Source organism: Mytilus californianus, unplaced genomic scaffold, assembly GCF_021869535.1.
Source record: "Mytilus californianus isolate M0D057914Y unplaced genomic scaffold, xbMytCali1.0.p SCAF_15, whole genome shotgun sequence".
Taxonomy (NCBI): domain Eukaryota; kingdom Metazoa; phylum Mollusca; class Bivalvia; order Mytilida; family Mytilidae; genus Mytilus; species Mytilus californianus.
Window position 1 is genome coordinate 23,488,368 of NW_026262637.1, and position 19,044 is coordinate 23,507,411.

Here is a 19,044-nt window from a genome sequence, read left to right on the forward strand (position 1 = left end):
CTTAAAGTTTTACTAAAACTGTGTTTGCATCAAGAATTCAATGAATAAACAAAAATATATACATATAAATACCCTGCCACATCCGGTTTTTCTGTTTTTCTGCTTTGTATTGATCTGATAAGTCCTTTTCAACTGATTTTTAAACAACCTTTGGTTTCCAGAAAAGAACTTGAGTATAAATGTATTGATCTGTATGAAATTGTACCACAAGGTTCCATACAACAAAAGGAAGGTTGAGATTAATTTTGGGGGTTATTGCCCTAACTGGTTGAGAATTAGGGGCCAAAAACAAGCAGTTTTCTTGTTTCAGAATAATAATTTGTGTATAAGTGTATTGATCTCTATAAATTGTACCACAAGGTTCCATACTGAAAAAGGAAGGTTGGGATTGATTTCTGGGGTTATGGTCCCATCTGCTTATGAAAAATGGGCCAAACACAAAACTTTTCTAATACTTTGTATAAATTGCTTATTTCTTGACCAATTTCAATGGTGTTTAATTCAAAGTCTTGAATTCTTTGGGTTCTTTGATATGCTGAACCTTACCGTGTATTTAGATTTTGGATTGGGCTCTGTTTTTGAATTGTCAAATTGTGGAGCATTTTATTAAAGTTTGTTTTTATGTTGTGTTGTAACACCACTGTCCCAGGTTAGGGGGAGGTTTGAGCACTTACAAACATATTTAACCCTGCCACATTCTTTATGTGCATGTCCCAAGTCAAGAGCCTGTAGTTCAATGGTGGTCGTTGGTTCATGTCTGTCATATTTGTTTATCGTAAATTGTTTTTGTTATAAATTAGGCCATTTGTTTTTTCAATTAAATTGTTTCATATTTTTCTTGTCGGTGCCTTTCATAGCCGACTATATTGTTTAAGTTTTTCTCATTTTTGAAGGCCGTACGGTTGCCTATAATTGCTTACATCCATTTCATTTGACCAATGGACGTTTTTTTTTATAGTAAATAAATGTTTTTTACTCTGACCTCTGACAGCAGCAGGCGAGACATAGGGTTCTGTAGAACCCTTTCAATTATTTTTTTTTAGATCAAACCTGCTTTTTCAGGACAATGACGCTTTGATTATATCTGGTCACACTGTTAGTGCTGAACATATTATTAACCTTTTTAATTAATGTGTAATTGCAAATGATGAGAATAAACTGTTATTCTTTAAACAGTTATTGACTATTTCATTCATATCATTGATATATTGAGAAACTTGAGCAATTAATTCTTATTTAATTCTTTATTCACATAAATAAAAGTTGACAAAGGTTAAGGAACAAACAAACACACATCATAAATTAAGAATACAAACAGCAAATAAAACCTTTTTTTTTAAAGGGTTTTCACTCAAGCAATGTGAGACATTATCATAAGCAAATTTACAAGTACCTGGAAAATATATTCAGTATGTGTACACTAAAGATACAAGTTATTGTACATGTAAAAGTAATGCAAGCTATAAACAAAGTTAAATTGACTAATAATCTGAACTATTCAAAATAGTACAATCTGTACTATTCAAAATCATGAGTACAAATCCCCCGAAAATTCATTTGACCCAAAAAATGCAATCCAGAAGGTCATGTTGACACCTACTACTCAAAAGGCTACAACTGAAGAAAAAGGCAGAGTTTTAATTTCAAGCTCCTTCGTTTTCATGTCAAAATTACTTCACCAAACTACAAAACGCTTGACTTAGTTAACGTGATTTACTGTAACAGCTCTGATCTAGTTGCAGTAAAGTTATGTTATATGTCAATTAACGAATGCATATATATATTTCCATAACAAGTTTTCTTATCATACTTATCAATAGCATGTTATACTGGTAAACACTTATAACATAACCCAATACACAACTGTTGACCTCAAAAGTATGTAAGGAGTCTGATATCTAAAAAACAAATTTGCCGTTATCAAATGGAAGTATTCTTGGAACCAATAGTCTTAGAATGAAGACTTAAGAAGCCAATGCTACTTAAAAAATATATTTGGTTATTCGAAGTTTTATTGCCGGTTTAATTTATTTGATTTACCAAAAAAATGGAGTTCCACCTCATAACCTGGACGGTGAAGTGTTCTTAACAACAAAGCATTAGAACAAACAGTAAAACAGTGTTAAAAAGGAATTGACTGGTCAGATTGGCACTAAGCACCAAAAATTAACAAAAAAGAGACTATATTAGCAATAACTGAAAGTTATTTCAGTCAGTTTACGACTAATAAATTGACCTTTTTGATTGTCAAAATAGAATTTTGAAACCTTCATCATGTTCATTATGAATCATTAAGTAGACGACTTTTCATGTTTCCACAAGGCACGGTATACACGTTTTGTTGTCAAGTTTGCAAATGCCTATTAAGAGACCTTGAATTCTACAACATACTACAAATACGTATTCCATGAATTCAGTTTGAACAATGGCCCCTATAAGTCCAGTTGTCCATAGCATACCAGTTACAACACTAATTCGAGCAAACACTTGAATGTGCTGAAAAAAATTAGATTTTCTTACATGTTGCAGTTCAAATGACTGTTTTGCAATGAACCCTGCAATACAAATGAGACATGTAATGTTAATGATAACTGATAAGCCTATCGGAATGGATACAAAGATCAAGCTAGCAGGATATCCGGTAGGAAAGCAATTAGACCCACTGTAATCAAGGTTGTAGCCTGGAACCTCCCACAAATCAATTACAAATGCTGGTGCGACGATCATGACCGGTAGGAAAAGACCAAGAAATGTGAATATGCGTTTTTATACGCCCGTCAAATTTTTGACGGGACGTATTATGGTATACAAATGTCCGGCGTCCGTCCGTCTGTCTGTCCGTCTGTCCGTCTGTCTGTCCGTCTGTCTGTCCGGCGTAAACATGTCGCACCGTAACTTGAGAATGACTTATCCAAATTTCATGAAACTTAACATAGTTGTTTCTTATGATGGTCAAACGATCTGTATACTTTTTGGTGAAAATAAGATTAAAACTTTTTGAGTTACGGGACTTAGTAACTAAAACAGGTGTGTGTTTTTTTTCACATGTCGCGCCGTATCTCAAAAACAATTTATGATTATTGCTTAAAACTTTACACACTTCTTAGTTATATTAATCTTAAGATCTGTATAATTTTTGGTTTTGATTCAAAATTTTATTTTAGAGATATTGAGTATTTTGTTAAAAAAGGGGGAGGGGTTTTTCACATGTCGCGCCGTATCTCAAAAACAGTTAATGATTATTGCTTAAAACTTTACACACTTCTTAGTTATATTAACCTTAAGATCTGTATACTTTTTGGTGATAATTCAAAATTTTATTTTTGAGTTATTGAGTATTTTGTAAAAAAGGGGGAGGGGTTTTTCACATGTCGCGCCGTATCTCAAAAACAATTAATGATTATTGCTTAAAATTTTACACACTTCTTAGTTATATTAATCTAAAGATCTGTATACTTTTTGGTTTTGATTCAAAATTTTATTTTTGAGATATTGATTTTTTTTTTTAAATGGGGGGTTTTCACATGTCGCGCCGTATCTCAAAAACGATTTATGATTATTGCTTAAAATTTTTCACACTTCTTAGTTATATTAATCTAAAGATCTGTATACTTTTTGGTTTTGATTCAAAATTTTATTTTAGAGAAATTGAGTTTTTTTGTAAAAAAAAAAGGGGGTTCTTCGCATGTCACGCCCTTATGTCAGAAACTATTTATGCTTATTGCATAAAAATTCACACACAAGACGACGGGCGTATCATGCGCTCATGGCGCAGCTGTTTATTTGTTTTGCGTCTCCCCGTGTGCATATGAATTGTTTGTAGACATTTGTGTTATAGTGTAACACATGTGGATTAATGCTATTGATTTGAATGAAAACACAAGCAACCAAAGATAATGCAAGATGATACCTACACTATAACACACTAAGTAATAATCATTAGCACCTACTACCAAGAATGCTATGTCTGAAAATAACAAGGCAACCGACAGATTTTCTACATTTGAACCAGGGATACTTATGTGCATTCCCAACCTCCTATGAATAATTACTGAAACAGTAAAGGCAATAACAGAAATCCCCATACCAGTATATGTCATAACCTTCATGCTGACATCCATCGCGTTAGTTGTTGGTGATCTTTTGGTGAAGTCAATGCATGTTATATCTTTGACAATTAGTTCTTGATCTCTATTTCCATAGTTAACATCACATACAATAATAGTTTTGTCACATAATCTTGCATTGAAGTTGCCTTTTTTATCAATATTCAAGTTTTCTGTCTTTGTCTCGATTTCCCATTTATCCAATTCCTCTTCAGGTTGTAAACGAGTTAGAAAACTAGTATCATCTACTGTATTTAACTCCGCAAGTCCGTGTGAATCATTAAGTTTTATTGACCAAACAGCATTCTTGTATTTAGTTTCAAAATCTAGCATAGCTTTTGCAGTTACTTTTTTTCTGAATTCGAGCAGTAATGCGAATTTGGTTGATAACATGCGAACTGTAGTTGCTTTTTCTCACTCCGTCGACTCCACCAATTTTGTAATATCTAATTTCAACTACTTTTACCTTTGCATGAATGGACCATGACATAATCAGGGCTAATTGCTGTATCACGCTCCATTTCAAAGAAATAGAGGATATAAGCGAAACGGTTTTGTTTGTTTCATAGTTCACAAAGAGTTCATTGTCGATACATAAGCCATCAACTTATTAAAAGGATAACAAAAAACACTGCTTTAAAATAACAAAACAACACAAATCAGACATATTTGAATAAATCCTTTTTATACATAATATTTTTCGCTGTTATAAAAACGTATCAAAGATACAAGACTTATACTCTGGTACGCAAGGTGAGCATAATTTAATTTTCATCTACATACGACTCATCAGTAGCGTTCGAATCTATACAATCTAGCAATTATATGAGCCAAACTAGTACACAAACGACAAATTTGCTTCATATTAGTCAGTTATATGGATGGTTTACCTTTGAGTATTACGTTTGAAGTCTTTGTTGATCCTTTCCATGCTAGTTAACTCGAAATACAGCATCACCAGCCCTGTAGTCACCACTTTTTTGTTGACATGAAATCATTGATATGTTCATTTTCTGTAAATTTGCGGTTTATAAAATGTTGAACTATTCGAAACACTTAGGTTTTTCTACCTGAAGGCATAAATTGCCTAAGCCTGATTTGGTACAACCTGTCGAAATTTTCTGATTTTACTGCTCTTCAACTTTGAAATTGATTTGGCCTTCCAAGTGTTTTGATTCGAGCGTCACTGATGAGTCTTATGTAGACGAAACGCACATCTGGCGACTCAAATTATAAGCCTGGAATCTTTGATAATTTTTGTTAGCTTCCTTTTGGTCATACATCTCCTTAACATTTCCAGTATTTACAAATCCAGGGCTTTACATTTTTCGGTTTTTAAATTCATATATCTGTTTTCATTTACACTATGTATAATATTAATTGCGTAATTATTTTAAAACGTATGTTGCAAAAACCTCATACCATGGCTTTTTGCAATTATGGACGGTCAAATAGAGGCGGAAGATACAAAGGGTGATATCAAAAATCAATCTTGATATTACAGTTTGGGAGAAGACCAAATGCTATAATAAGTTTCAACGAAAGGGTAGTCGATATAAGAGTTAAACCTCAAAAGGACACTTTTTCCGGAGGAAGTTTCTATCGGTTTGCAAAAGTTTTATCAACACATGGGAACACATGGAAAACATAAAAATAATATCATGGCTCTATCAATTCATTTATTTGTCACGTGCTTCCCATGCTCTGTGTTGATTGTTTATCAATGATACGATCCAGTAAACTTTGGCAACAAACTCGAAAGTTAATTAAAACCAATTGTTCAAAGAACAATTGAAGGTCTTTATTACATTTGCTTTGATAGAAAATATTCACTTCCGGTTAAAAATGTCAATTCTGGTGACAGATAATAGATAATTAATAAACGTTGATTCTAAAAAAATATGGTTTTTAAATACTTTTGCTTCAAATAAGGGAGATAATTAGGTACTTCCTGTTATCAAAATTTCACTTCCGGTTTCATTTAAAAGAGGGACGAAAGATACCAGAGGGACAGTCAAACTCATAGATCGAAAACAAACTGACAACGCCATGGCCAAAAATAAAAAGACAAACAGACAAATAATAGTACAGATGACACAACATAGAAAACTAAAGACTAAGCAACACGAACCCCACCAAAAACTGGGGGTGATCTCAGGTGCTCCGGAAGGGTAAGCAGATCCTGCTCCACATGTGGCACCCGTCGTGTTGCTTATGTTATTACAAATCCGGTAAATAGTCTAATTCGGTAAGTCACATTCGTGAAAAGGGAAGGGTATTGTAGTTACGACATAAGGAACATATCCGATATCATCTGTGAAACGGTTATTCCATAACGGTCAACCAACTCGTGATGGCGTCCGTAAAATTTACGAAGGGATGATTTCAACTTCACCATTTGGAAATCTTGGCTTAATAGCTTCCTTGTGAGCAGCAATCCTCTATCAAGGAAATCATGATAGAAAACACAAGCCCGGGAATATCGTATCAATTGGGAGATATATACTCCGTATGCAGGCGCTGCTGGAATGTTGCTACATAGAAATGGAAAGTTCACAATTGGGAAGCTGAAGTCATCTCTTTTGTCGTAAAGTTTTGTTTTGTTTTTGTTGTAAGTCAAGATATGAGGCAGACTTAACTGTATCTGTAGTATCCTTTATCTCTAGTTCGATGGGATAGATTCGTTCAACATAGTCACCAAATTTTGTATTATTTAGTGAGAGAACATCATCTATATAGTGGAACGTAGAGTTAAAGGATATTGCTAACCTCTTATCTTTCTTCCTAAGAAGTTCCTGTATGAAGTCAGCCTCATAATAATAAAGAAACAAGTCGGCAAGAAGAGGGGCACAATTGGTTCCCATTGGAATTCCGACAGTCTGTTGAAAAACACGTCCTCCAAACGTAACAAATATGTTGTCAATCAAGAAATCAAGCATCTTGATAATTGAACCTTCACACTGATTCCAAAAATATAAAGTTCTAGTAATTGTCACATGAAACTAATGCAAAAATGGCTACTTCTGGTTTACAAAAGGTCACTTCCGGTTGACTTTCTTCAAGGTCATATGTCTGAAACTCAATGTAAAAGACATCATGACCTAATCATGTACCAATATGTTCTACAAAAGGTCAAAATCTAGAACGTCAAATTCACATTTGACCTCGACATCAATAATAAGATTATAAAGTGAGGACCTCAAATCAAATGAGCCTAGGTCTCTTCTATATATTGTTAATGAGTTATATGACAATACAGCTTATTTAAAATATAAAAGGGGGAAAAAACTCTCCTTAAATGTCAACGTACTCTTTCAATCAAAATAAAAGACTCTAGGTCCCTATGATTTTTGGTTTATGAGTTAAACTAATATTAAACAAAGAACAGGAAATAACTCTTATACGGAACGCTTTGGTCAAAATAAAACGTAACATTCTGAGAATATAACGAGAAATTTGGAAAAATAAATTTGTCGCTTTCCTTTACGGTTGCAAAGGAGAAGTGATAACAATTCAATTCAATATTTTATTGCCATATAAACTTTACAGTTTGTGACATATAACAAAACAAACGAAGACAATAACTAAGTAACTCAATATATATATACAGGTTCAAGTAAATATTAAAGGGTCCCCCCGTCCTCAGTTCTATTGACTTTTTAATAAAGGATCCTAGTTTATTCACTTGTGTTGGTGTTGTTGGGTTAAGTATATATATAACTTTGTCATTGTCAGTGAGATTAGCAAATGAATTAGCTTCTATGATTATGCAATTAAAATATGCTAATCTGATATTAGAATTGTGAGATCAATTTATTAAGAAATGTTTCTCATCATCTAGTACTTTGCATTTTTTGCAAAGTCTCTCTTCGCGGGGAATTTTAAAATGCCTTCCTTTTTCAATTAATAATGAATGATCACTGATTCTAAGTTTGTAATTAATTTTCTAAATAACAAGGAAAACAGTGTTCGAGGAGATAACTCTTACAAAGAAAAGTTTTCGGTTAAACGGGGTAAGTTTCAAAAGTGTATAAACTGTATAATATCATATACAAAATATTTAAGCAACATCTTTTGAAACATCTATACAGCGAAAGAAAAAATTAGGAGGAAGAAAAAAAAATAGATTAAAAACCAATTGTTCAGGGAACAATTGATAGTCTTTCCACCAAAAAACCATGTAATTCGAACGAAAATAATAAAATCGAGTTTAAAATATCATTTCCAGTGTCTGATGATAGCTAACTGTACGCTGATTCCAAAATTATATGGTTTCTATACAATTTTGTTTGAAATAAGGGAGATAATAACTTCCTATTTGAAAAATCTCACTTCTAGTTTAATATATTAGTTTCTTGACTGATTCCAAAAATATATGGGTCTATATACTTTTACATTGAATCAGTACAAAAAATAGTTACTTCCGGTTCACACAAGGTCACTTCTGGTTGGCTTGTTCAATGTCATATGGCTTGCAACCTAATGCAAGAATTCTCATGGCCTTATCATTATCATGTATAAGTATAAAGTTAAAGCAAATGTCAAACTCTAGAACGTAAAATTTACATGTGACCTTGACCTAAATATCAAGGTTATAAAGTAAGGACCTCAAATCAAAAGACCCTAGGTCTCTACTATATATGAGTTATACCACCATACAGCTAGTTTTAAATATGAGAGTGGTGAAAACTCCTATTTAATATCAACGTACCCATTCAACCAATATTTACGTGTAACAACATGTCACAAATAACAATTTAGTAAAAATATTTTGTTGATATCTTATACGGTTTCTGATGAGAAGCTATAAAAAGCCAAAGTCAAAATTCAAAACATGACCTTGACCTTTGACTTTGACTTTTTTTTCTTAAATCCAAAGACCCTGGTCTCTATCACTTATGGTTTTCCAGTTACAAATACATTTCGAAAATGTCAAATACATAAGGGGAAATAACCCTCATAGGGAGTATTTGGATTGCTTTGTTCAAATTTCTCAAATTATCCTGAGGATGAAATGAGCAATTTGGAAAAAAAAAGATTGTTGGTTTCTTTTACGGTTGCAAAGAAGTTGTCGTAACAGTGTTCTGTGAGATAAAGTTGTGTCACATTCAAAAGCACATTAACTGTTTGATATCATATATATATGCGACATCATGTGAAATAAACAAACAGCACACAAATGAATTTAGCTGAAGAAAAAAAATAATGATTAAAAACCAATTGTTCAGAGAACAATTGACGTCTTTCCACATTAAATTGCTAAATATTTGCTAAGCTGCGGTTACTCAAATTTACTATTGGTGTCCAATCATAGGTTTCTTCAGACTGATTTAAAAAAATTCATGGTTTCTATAAAATTTTGTCTGAAATAAGGGAGTTAATTTGCTACTTCCGGTTTAGAAAATGTCACTTCCAGTCTCGTATGATAGCTTTAGTCACACTGATTCCAAAAATATACGGTTTCTATATACTTTTGCTTGAAATAAGGGAGATAAATTGCAACTTCCGGTTTAAAAATTTAACTTCCGGTACTATTTGATAGGTTACTTCACACTGATTCCAAAAAAATATGGTTCTAGGTCATTTTAAATTAAATCAGCGCAGGGAATTGCTACTTCTGGTTTAAAAAAGGTCACTTCCGACTTCCGTTTTCAAGGTTATATATTTCCCATCCTAATGCAGAAGACCCCATAGCTTTATCATGTTTAAATATGATATTAATGCAAAGGTCACAATCTAGAACATCAAATATACCTTTGACCTTGACTTAAATTTCAAGTCATCAAGCAAGGACCTCAAATCAAAAGACCCTAGGTCTTTACTATATATGGTTGATGATTTATATCACCATGTAGCTAATTTTAAATATAAGAGGGGAGAAAACTCCTATTAAATGTCAACGTACCCTTTCAACCCAAATTTTTGTTTTGCGACATAACAATTTTGTAATATATTTTGTTGATATCTTATACAGTTTTTGAGGAAAAGCAAAAATTAGCCAAAATCAACATTTAGAATATGACCTAGACTTTATTTTCATTTTGGTTGACCAAAGACCTCAAATCAAAAGATCCTAGGTCCCTAGCACTTATGGTTTATAAGTTACTATTACATTTCACCTATATCAATTACATAAGGGGAAATAACTCTCATATGGAGTCTCCAGATCGTTTCGGCCAAAAAGTTTTTTTGGCATCCTGAGGATGTAATGAGCAATTTGGTAAAATAATTTTGTCGGTTTCTTTTACGGTTGCGAAGGAGTAGCAATAACAAGGGAAACAGTGTTTGGGGAGATAAACTCTTACAAGGAAAAGTGTTCGGTTAAACGGTGTAAGTTTAATATATATGCATGCATTTGTTCAGTAATTTCGATAACATTAAAATTATAAAAAAAATAATCCCAGTGCACTTGAGATTCGGGATATTACCGAAACTAAAAAAATATAAAAGTAATGAGATGTGGTATGATTGCCAATGCGACAACTATCCACCGAAGTTCAAAGAGTGGATGTAAGCAATTACCGTGAAAGCACTTCTATTCGTTTTGGTACCAATTTTCGTGGTTTTCGTGGATGGCTGTATCCACAAATTTAAGTGTCCAACAAAATCTAACAACTGTTGTCCAATTCCAAACATGGAAAGATCCCCATGTAGGTTTGACTACATGGATGCGGGCATATATTTTAGAGAATACATCGAATATCAGTCAACGCACTGTGAACTAAAAATATATACAACTTCTGTTTTAGGCCAGATTTTACACATTTAATCTTTTAAAAACCTAAACTGTACGACCTTTAACCTTTTAATTCTCATGAAAAATAAGTTTTGATTGATGAAAGTAAGATTTCAGGTAGGATGCTATCTACCGAAGTTCAAATGAATTGGATGTAAGCAATTACTATAGTAAAGGCAACCGTATGGCCTTCAACAATGAGAAAACCCATACCGTATAGTCGGCTGTAAAAGGCCCCGTCATGAAAAATATGAAACAATTCAATTGAGAATACCAACGGCCTAATCTATAATAAAACAATTTACGAAAAAAAAATATGACACACATGAACCAACGACAACCACTGAACTACACCCTCCTTATTTGGACACGTAAAGAATATGGCGGGGTTAAACATGTTTGTGAGCGTTCTATCCTCCCCTAACCTGGCACAGTGGTGTAACAGTACAACATAGGAACAAACTATGAAAATGAGTTGAAAAGGGCTTAACTCATCAGATCGATACAAATCAGAAAACATCTAAGGAAACAGACCGGGTGATGCAGCGTATCTATACATCCCACAACAAAAATGACACTAAGTAAAGATCTGAGAGTACTCTCAGTTACTGACAGCAAGTTCAAAGCCAATAACAACTAATGAAAAAATCATTTATCTTAGACTAAAATATAAATAAGTACAAATCCAACATCCAATTGATTTAGTGAAAGACGTCATTTACAGGCAGAGAAAAACATGACCTTGTGCAATGCCAAAATATAGGTATCGACAGATTGTAATACCGTGAATGTGCATATGTGTATTACAATAATATTTAGTATGGTTTCAATTACTGATAACAAAATCAATATTTATACCAATAAAACAATATTCAAGGATCTAATAACAGCGTTGAATTGGTAACCTTTTAGAATAAGTTTATCTAAAGGATTGATAAGTTTACGCGGATCGTATCTAAATTTCCGGGCTCAGTAAACAACATTCCCGTAAAATTTAGGATGTGCTGTTTGTTTGAAATAAGTTTTCTACAGATACAGCCAAACTTGCAGACCAAATCTTTGTATCTATGGAAGAATTTAGTAAAGGTAATTTGTGGTAACGAAATCCCTGACTTAATAATTTACCAGTAATACATAGATTACTTTCATTGAAATCCAAAATGTCACTACAGACACGGGCATAGCGAACACTTTGTGATATATGAACATTGAAAGAAGGTGCCAAAGGAACATCACCGTTAAAAAAAAAAAAGGAAAATTGACAATAAGGAAAGAAAAATCATCCCTTTTGTCGTGAATTTTTGTGTAGAGTTTCTCATGTAAAACTGAAATATCTAAATCAAGAAAATTGTGTAAAGTTTTAAGCAATAATCATAAATCGTTTTTGAGATACGGCGCGACATGTGAAAAAAAAACACCCCCCTGTTTAGGTTATAAAGTCCCGTAACTCAAAAAGTTTTAATCTTATTTTCACCAAAAAGTATACAGATCGTTTGACCATCATAAGAAACAACTATTTTAAGTTTCATGAAATTTGGATAAGTCGTTCTCAATTTACGGTGCGACATGTGGACGCCGGACAGACGGACAGACAGACAGATAGACAGACAGACGGACGCCGGACATTTGTATACCATAATACGTCCCGTCAAATTTTGACGGGCGTATAAAAATATGCTCAAACAGAGTTATGAGGAAGGACGACTGAAATCGACACAACATAAATTTTAAAGTTATCATCACGAATTGGTTTACCGATACGATACGGCTTTGTCTCAACTCAATAGCCATATGTTTTCGTAGTCTTAGATCTTTTGATACCAAAATAGTCCTCTAATCTGTAATTTTACCGCGTGTATCCTTTTCCTGATTGTGAAATTTTGACTGAGCTTGGATTTGCATGGCGGGTGATACATGCATCGCAGGAATCGCTTACCCCGTCGACGTTTACCCGTCGACGCATCCGATTTCGCTCCTCTTGGAGTTGTTTTGAACATTGGTGAATTACTGTTGCTTGATTTCAAAGTCCTCTCTTTTGACGAAAGTTTATGTTTTGGGTTTGTTGCGGCAAATTAAAGTGTACAAGTTCTACCTTGTAAGAAATCGGAGAAATGGATTCAACAAAAAAGATACATTTTAACATCTTCGCTAGCCAAGGGTTACGATCCACCTCCCTCATCTCCATCCTTGGCAGATTAAGCCAACATTTGTGATAACAATGTTGCGCCATCTATTGGTAGATTAAAGTCACGCCCATTCCGAATACATTATTCTTGACCAATGGTAGCACTTGAACTCTTCAATTTGGAGGTAAAAACACGGTAGCGTCTAGATTCTACACACTTGGTAAAGCAGGAAACGAAAATATACGTTGACATTCATGCATTTGTGCAAGAAACATACACAGGAACTTCTATAAGTTGATCAAAAACATTCAAATTGTCACTAAATATAGTCGTATGTTTACGGATGTAAAGACTTGTTGCACAATAAGCACGTGGCAATTGTTTACATACACATTCTACATTTACACGTGATCATGTTATAGGCGTTTTCTGATTGGATGCACTGAGTTTCGACTGCAACCAATGAAAATCATAACCCTGTGTCTCCGACATTCTATCTCAATCTGCCTAGGGTGGAGAGGAGGAAAGTGGATCGTAACCCTTGGCTAGCGAAGATGACATTTTAAAGGTCTGCGTTGAAATTTTCAAACTGTTCTTTCTTAATTCTTCGTACTTGTTGAAAGAACAGATTTTAAAAGGGGGCCCATACGTGACATGGATTTTGTCTTTTCTACAATTTTTTGTAGCGCCTCTAAGGGAGCAACCATTTAACTTCAAAGGGGGAGGTTATGGTTTTTTTTCTGAGTCAGAAAATTTTTATTTAGTTTGTCGACGCTCTCAATCAAATGATTTTTTTCAAAATATAACACTATAAGTTTTGGGAAAAATCTGGATTCAGAATTTTTTTTTTGTCATGCATCTGCTTGACCAAAATATTTTTTTCATCAAATTGGGGATCAGAATATTTTTTTAGGAAAAAACCATAACCCCACCCCTTGAAGTTAAATGGTCGTTCCATAAACAACTGTTAGACTATTTTGATGAAAAGTCACAAGAAGAATTAGAGTTTGCCCTAACTTTTTTTCATTTGATTTAAGCAACTGATAGGTGTTTCAAATAACAACCACTAGGTCATGCGATATTTTCAATGAAATAAACAAACAAGACATACAAATTTGAACAGAATATAACCCCATAATATACGTCAACAATATAAATACAGAAGGATTTATTTTCTTAGTTTTCCTCCATCAGGAACGTTCAAAACTACACATGTGACAGCCGAAAAAGAATGAATACGTAGAAACGTTAGAGCGGAACATAATTGAAAATCAAGCAATTCTTTTAAGATAGCTATTATAGACTACCTCGCCCGGCATTAAGCGTTTAATACATCTATTATTCTCCTTGGCAAAACACCACAAGACATTTAAACACATTTCAGAGTGACAAATCCGTTCCTATATTTGAAAAGAAAAAGCCGACACAATTCCAATTTCTTAAAACGAAGTTTATTGAAGTAGAGATTAAAAGCACAAGCAATACAAAAACACGACGTTCAATATGAGATACATTTGGAAACCAATTAAAAAAAAGAGGCCAATAAAATGTTTATTTTTGATTAGTTTACTGCCTCACTGATGTATACCCCACACCTATTCTAATTCATAAAATATCTCCATAATATAATCTTCCATAGTCGTTAATAAACACTTATTGATAAAATTATTATACTGTTGAATAAGCCTTTATCGTTGATATGTTTTAACATTTAAATGCAATTATGAACTTATACGTTTCTTTGTAATGCCCGAGCTTTCTTGCACGGCCAGACATCCAATCTCAATAATTATACTCTGACTATCTAAAAAGTGTCATTTGTACTCGGAGCATGCTCGAGTCCCTTCTACTATGTAACCAGCATAGAGAACGAGAAACATAGTTAAAATCAAGTTGTGATGACTTTTTGTATCTTATTGGTATTCTTTTAATATGACTTTATTTTCGAATGTATATGTATGCAATATAACATATAAGTCAATGGTGTTACCTACTTTCCCATTTTGCCTTGCACAGTTTGAAAATGCCTGTACCAGCGAAGTCGTCAAAATCACTTTCTCAAAAAACATGATTTCATTTTAAAGAACATATGATTATTTTGTTTGTACCTGTAGGTAGGTGAAGATCATTTATTTCTTTCTACCACTGAGTCAATTGCTGTTGAAGATTTCCTCCTCGAGGGTATCACCTACCTAGCAGTCAGCACTTCTCTGTTATCACGAATTGTCATTGTTATGGTCATAATAATATTTTGAAAAGTGGCGCCCTCTACAAACGGAATCAACACATGAGGGTTCTTAAAATGCAAAAGATTTTTCAGATATTTAATCAGTCATTAAAATTTTCAACGATATCCAAACGTTCTACTTTCGACACCACTTTTCATCATTCTACATTCTAAATTTTAAGTCATTCAAAATTCTGAACCATTTTTCCTCGTTCTACACTGGGAGGTTGTATTCATCGTTCATAAAACAATATTTCTTCCACCAGAATGACAATTTATGACTAAAATCAGCTAAGACCCATCGAAACAACATCTGATACAAAAATTAATAACATTTTTAGATATTTGGATGATATATTGGCTCTCAATAATGACGACTTAAGTATGTACACTAAAGAGATTTATCCTGCTGAACTGACTTTTAATAAAGATAATACTGACAATGAACACTGCCCTTTCCTGGATCTTGATATTTATATCTTTAACGGGAAGCTTAATACCAAAATTTACGATAAAAGAGATGATTTTTTCATTTCCTATTGTTAATCATCCATTTTTAGATGGTGACTTTCCCTTGTCACCATCTTATGGTGTTTATATATCTCAACTTGTTCGATTCGCTCGTGTATGTAAAAACGTATTTGATTTTAACGGAAGAAATCTCTGTATTACTGCAAAATCATTACACCAGGGTTTCCGATATCACAAACTAGTCAAAATATTTACTAAATTTTATAATTGGTGCAAGGACATAATTCGTAAATATAAATCAGACATCTTATACGTTCAGGTATTTCACATCCAATCTTTTATGGTAATATTCTATAAAAATAATAAAAATATCGTCATTCACCTCAAAACCTAACCAAACCTTTAAACAGACTTATTCAGAAGGGATATAGTTACGATACTGTTGTCAGGTCATTAAAGATGGCATATTTTGGAATTAATACTGATTCACTCATAGGGTCTTTGCATCGGAAATAAACACATTTATTCTAAAACCAGTTGTTGGCATGATACGGGTTATATTCTTCTAATATATTTTAAGATGGTATGATACTAAAACTCTAACGGGAGGGATTGTGCTTGATTTTCATATGATGAAGACATAATCTTTCAATCAGTTTAATTGATGTCTGGAGCTGGCATGTCAGTAATTGCTAGTGGTCCTTTGTTAATTAATGTATCATTGTCATTTTGCTTAGTTTCTTCTTTTACCTATTCTGACATCGGACTCGGACTTCTTTTAAACTGAGTTTTACTGTGCGTATTGCTGTGTGTTTGTTTATTCTACATTGGCTAGAGGTTTAGGGGAGGGTTGAGATCTCACAAAACATGTTTAACCCCGCAGCTTTTTTGCGCCTGTCCCAAGTCAGCAGCCTCTGGCCTTTTTTAGTCTTGTATGTTTTTCTAATTTCAGTTCTAATATATGTTTCGGAGTTAAGTGTGACGTCAATTTTCACTGAACTAGTACACATTTTTGTTAAGGGGCCAGCTGAAGTCCGCCTCCGGTTGCGGGATTTTCTCGCTGTGTTGAAGACCTAGTGGTGGCCTTGGGCTGTTCTTTGGTCGGATTGTTGTCTCTTTGACACATTTCCCATTTCCATTCTCAATTTTACATACTAACTAATTCCCAAGCATGTCATTCAAGGCAAATAACTCTCCAAATTGACAAGTTGCAAATGAAAATTATAATCAAAACACCACAGTGGAATTCGATTTCAATCTTAACTGTCATCAACTATAGTTTCCTGCTCCTTTACTGTAGCGGTCTGTTCAGCAACCGGTTCTTCTTGACATTGAAGTGAATCAGGTTCTAATGCTCCTACATCATCAGCAAGAAGAGGAGAGTCCCCCTTTATCATCAAGCTCCCGTGATACCGTACAACCATCATCAACATTGTACTGAATATTTACACTGATGGACGAAGCTTCTTAATCTGATAGAAAACTAAAATAATAGAAAAACAAAGGATATGGGGTATCCATCCATGATCTCTTCTGGCCGCAGCACATACATTCATTGAGGTTGATTATGTAAGCGACTTCAATAAGTAGGGAGAACTCCACATCTCAGGTGTGCTGGAAACCCGATCAGTTTGTAAAAATTGTATTTAATAATAGTTTCTATTCCAAAATTTGCCTTCAATTTCACATTAGTTTATAAGTTATTTTTGATGTTTTGTCAGTGTAGACCTTCTTATACGAAATGATTCTGATACTGATTGGTTGAATTGTTGGTGTGACACCTACACATTAGTTTTCGTCTTTACATTTTCATAATAATTGCGAATTGCTAGACTGTTTTATGCTTTTTTAACGCTATAACTTTTTATCATTTTGGTGTGTCCAAGTCGCTTTTCTGGATTTATCTTAATCAGGAACCATCGATCCTCATATGAAAGAAAAAGAAGTATAGGTACTTGAATACGGGAAGAGCTTTATGGCCAAAGGAATCTGACATCAACTTTGCTTAAGGGAGTTGGAACCTAAGTCACTTTATAGTTTCTTAATTGATCAACAGAGAATTTACGGAAGATAAAACATAAAATTAGTCAATGTAACTTCAAAAGAGTGGCGAAAGATACCAAAGGGACATTCAAACTCATAAGTCGAAAATAAACTGACAACGACGTGGCTAAAAAAGAAAAAGACAAACAACAGTAGTCAAAACACGAGATATAAATTAAACTTAAGACTGAGCAACAAGAACCTCACCAAAAACTGGGGGTGATCTCAGGTGCTCAGGAAGAGTAAGTAGACCAACAAGTTGATAATGTGTTACATGAATATCACGTATTATATTATATTGTTTATTACATCTGACATGCACAAACGTCATTAACATGTCTAGAAGATGATAGAATTTAACATCTTGTTGTGTCGTTAATTGATTTATGAATTTACAATGAAAATGCACGATCCAACCAAATATTTTATATATTAAGAAAATTCTTTGGAATTAAACTTTTCATTAATTCATTTTTATGTATTTGTAGATATTGTTTTATTTTTATGACTGACTTGATCTAGATTAAAAGTCCTTTAATCACATTAATGTTTGTTATGAAGTTATATGAAAAAGTCGATAGAGTTTTTTTCAGGCTGGCAGATACAATACATATTGACAAATCAAGTTTCGCCCCTCTTATTCCCAACAAAAGCATGTTTACCGTTAATGTTTTCACATTTTAAGACTTGTTTTCTTCCACCTTGTTGGGACTGCATACAATGTTTTAACGTAAAACTGCTAAAAGGCTGTCTTTTTCTCGAAGGGCGTTATTTCGGGCCAACGATTTGGCTGTTTAATTAGCATCAAGCATGATTGTAGTAAGTTGATGAAGTTACGAACTTACATAACAGAAGATACAGCTAATAAGCGTTCAACATTAAAACATTATTACGTTTTATAAAAAGAGAGGTGTGGCATGATTGCCAATGAGACATCCATCCATCAGAGACCAAATTTCTAGAGTGTAAAAAACTATAGGACACTTTACAGCCTTCAATAAAGTGTATAACCAATACTGTATAGTAAGCTATAAAAACCCAAGGCATGACAAAATTTGAAACAATTCAAAAGAGAAAAAGGATGACCTGAATTATCTGAATGACGTTGTGCTCATGAATGTGTGTACTACATGTATACGGACTTCATTGCCAGGAAAGTGTTTACTACATTTATACGGACTTCATTGCCAGGAATGTGTGTACTACATGTATACGGACTTCATTGCCAGGAATGTGTTTACTACATTTATACGTACTTTATTGCCAGGAATGTGCTGATCAAAACAGTTATGATAAGAAAGACTCAAATTGACTCTACATACGTTTTACGGTAAA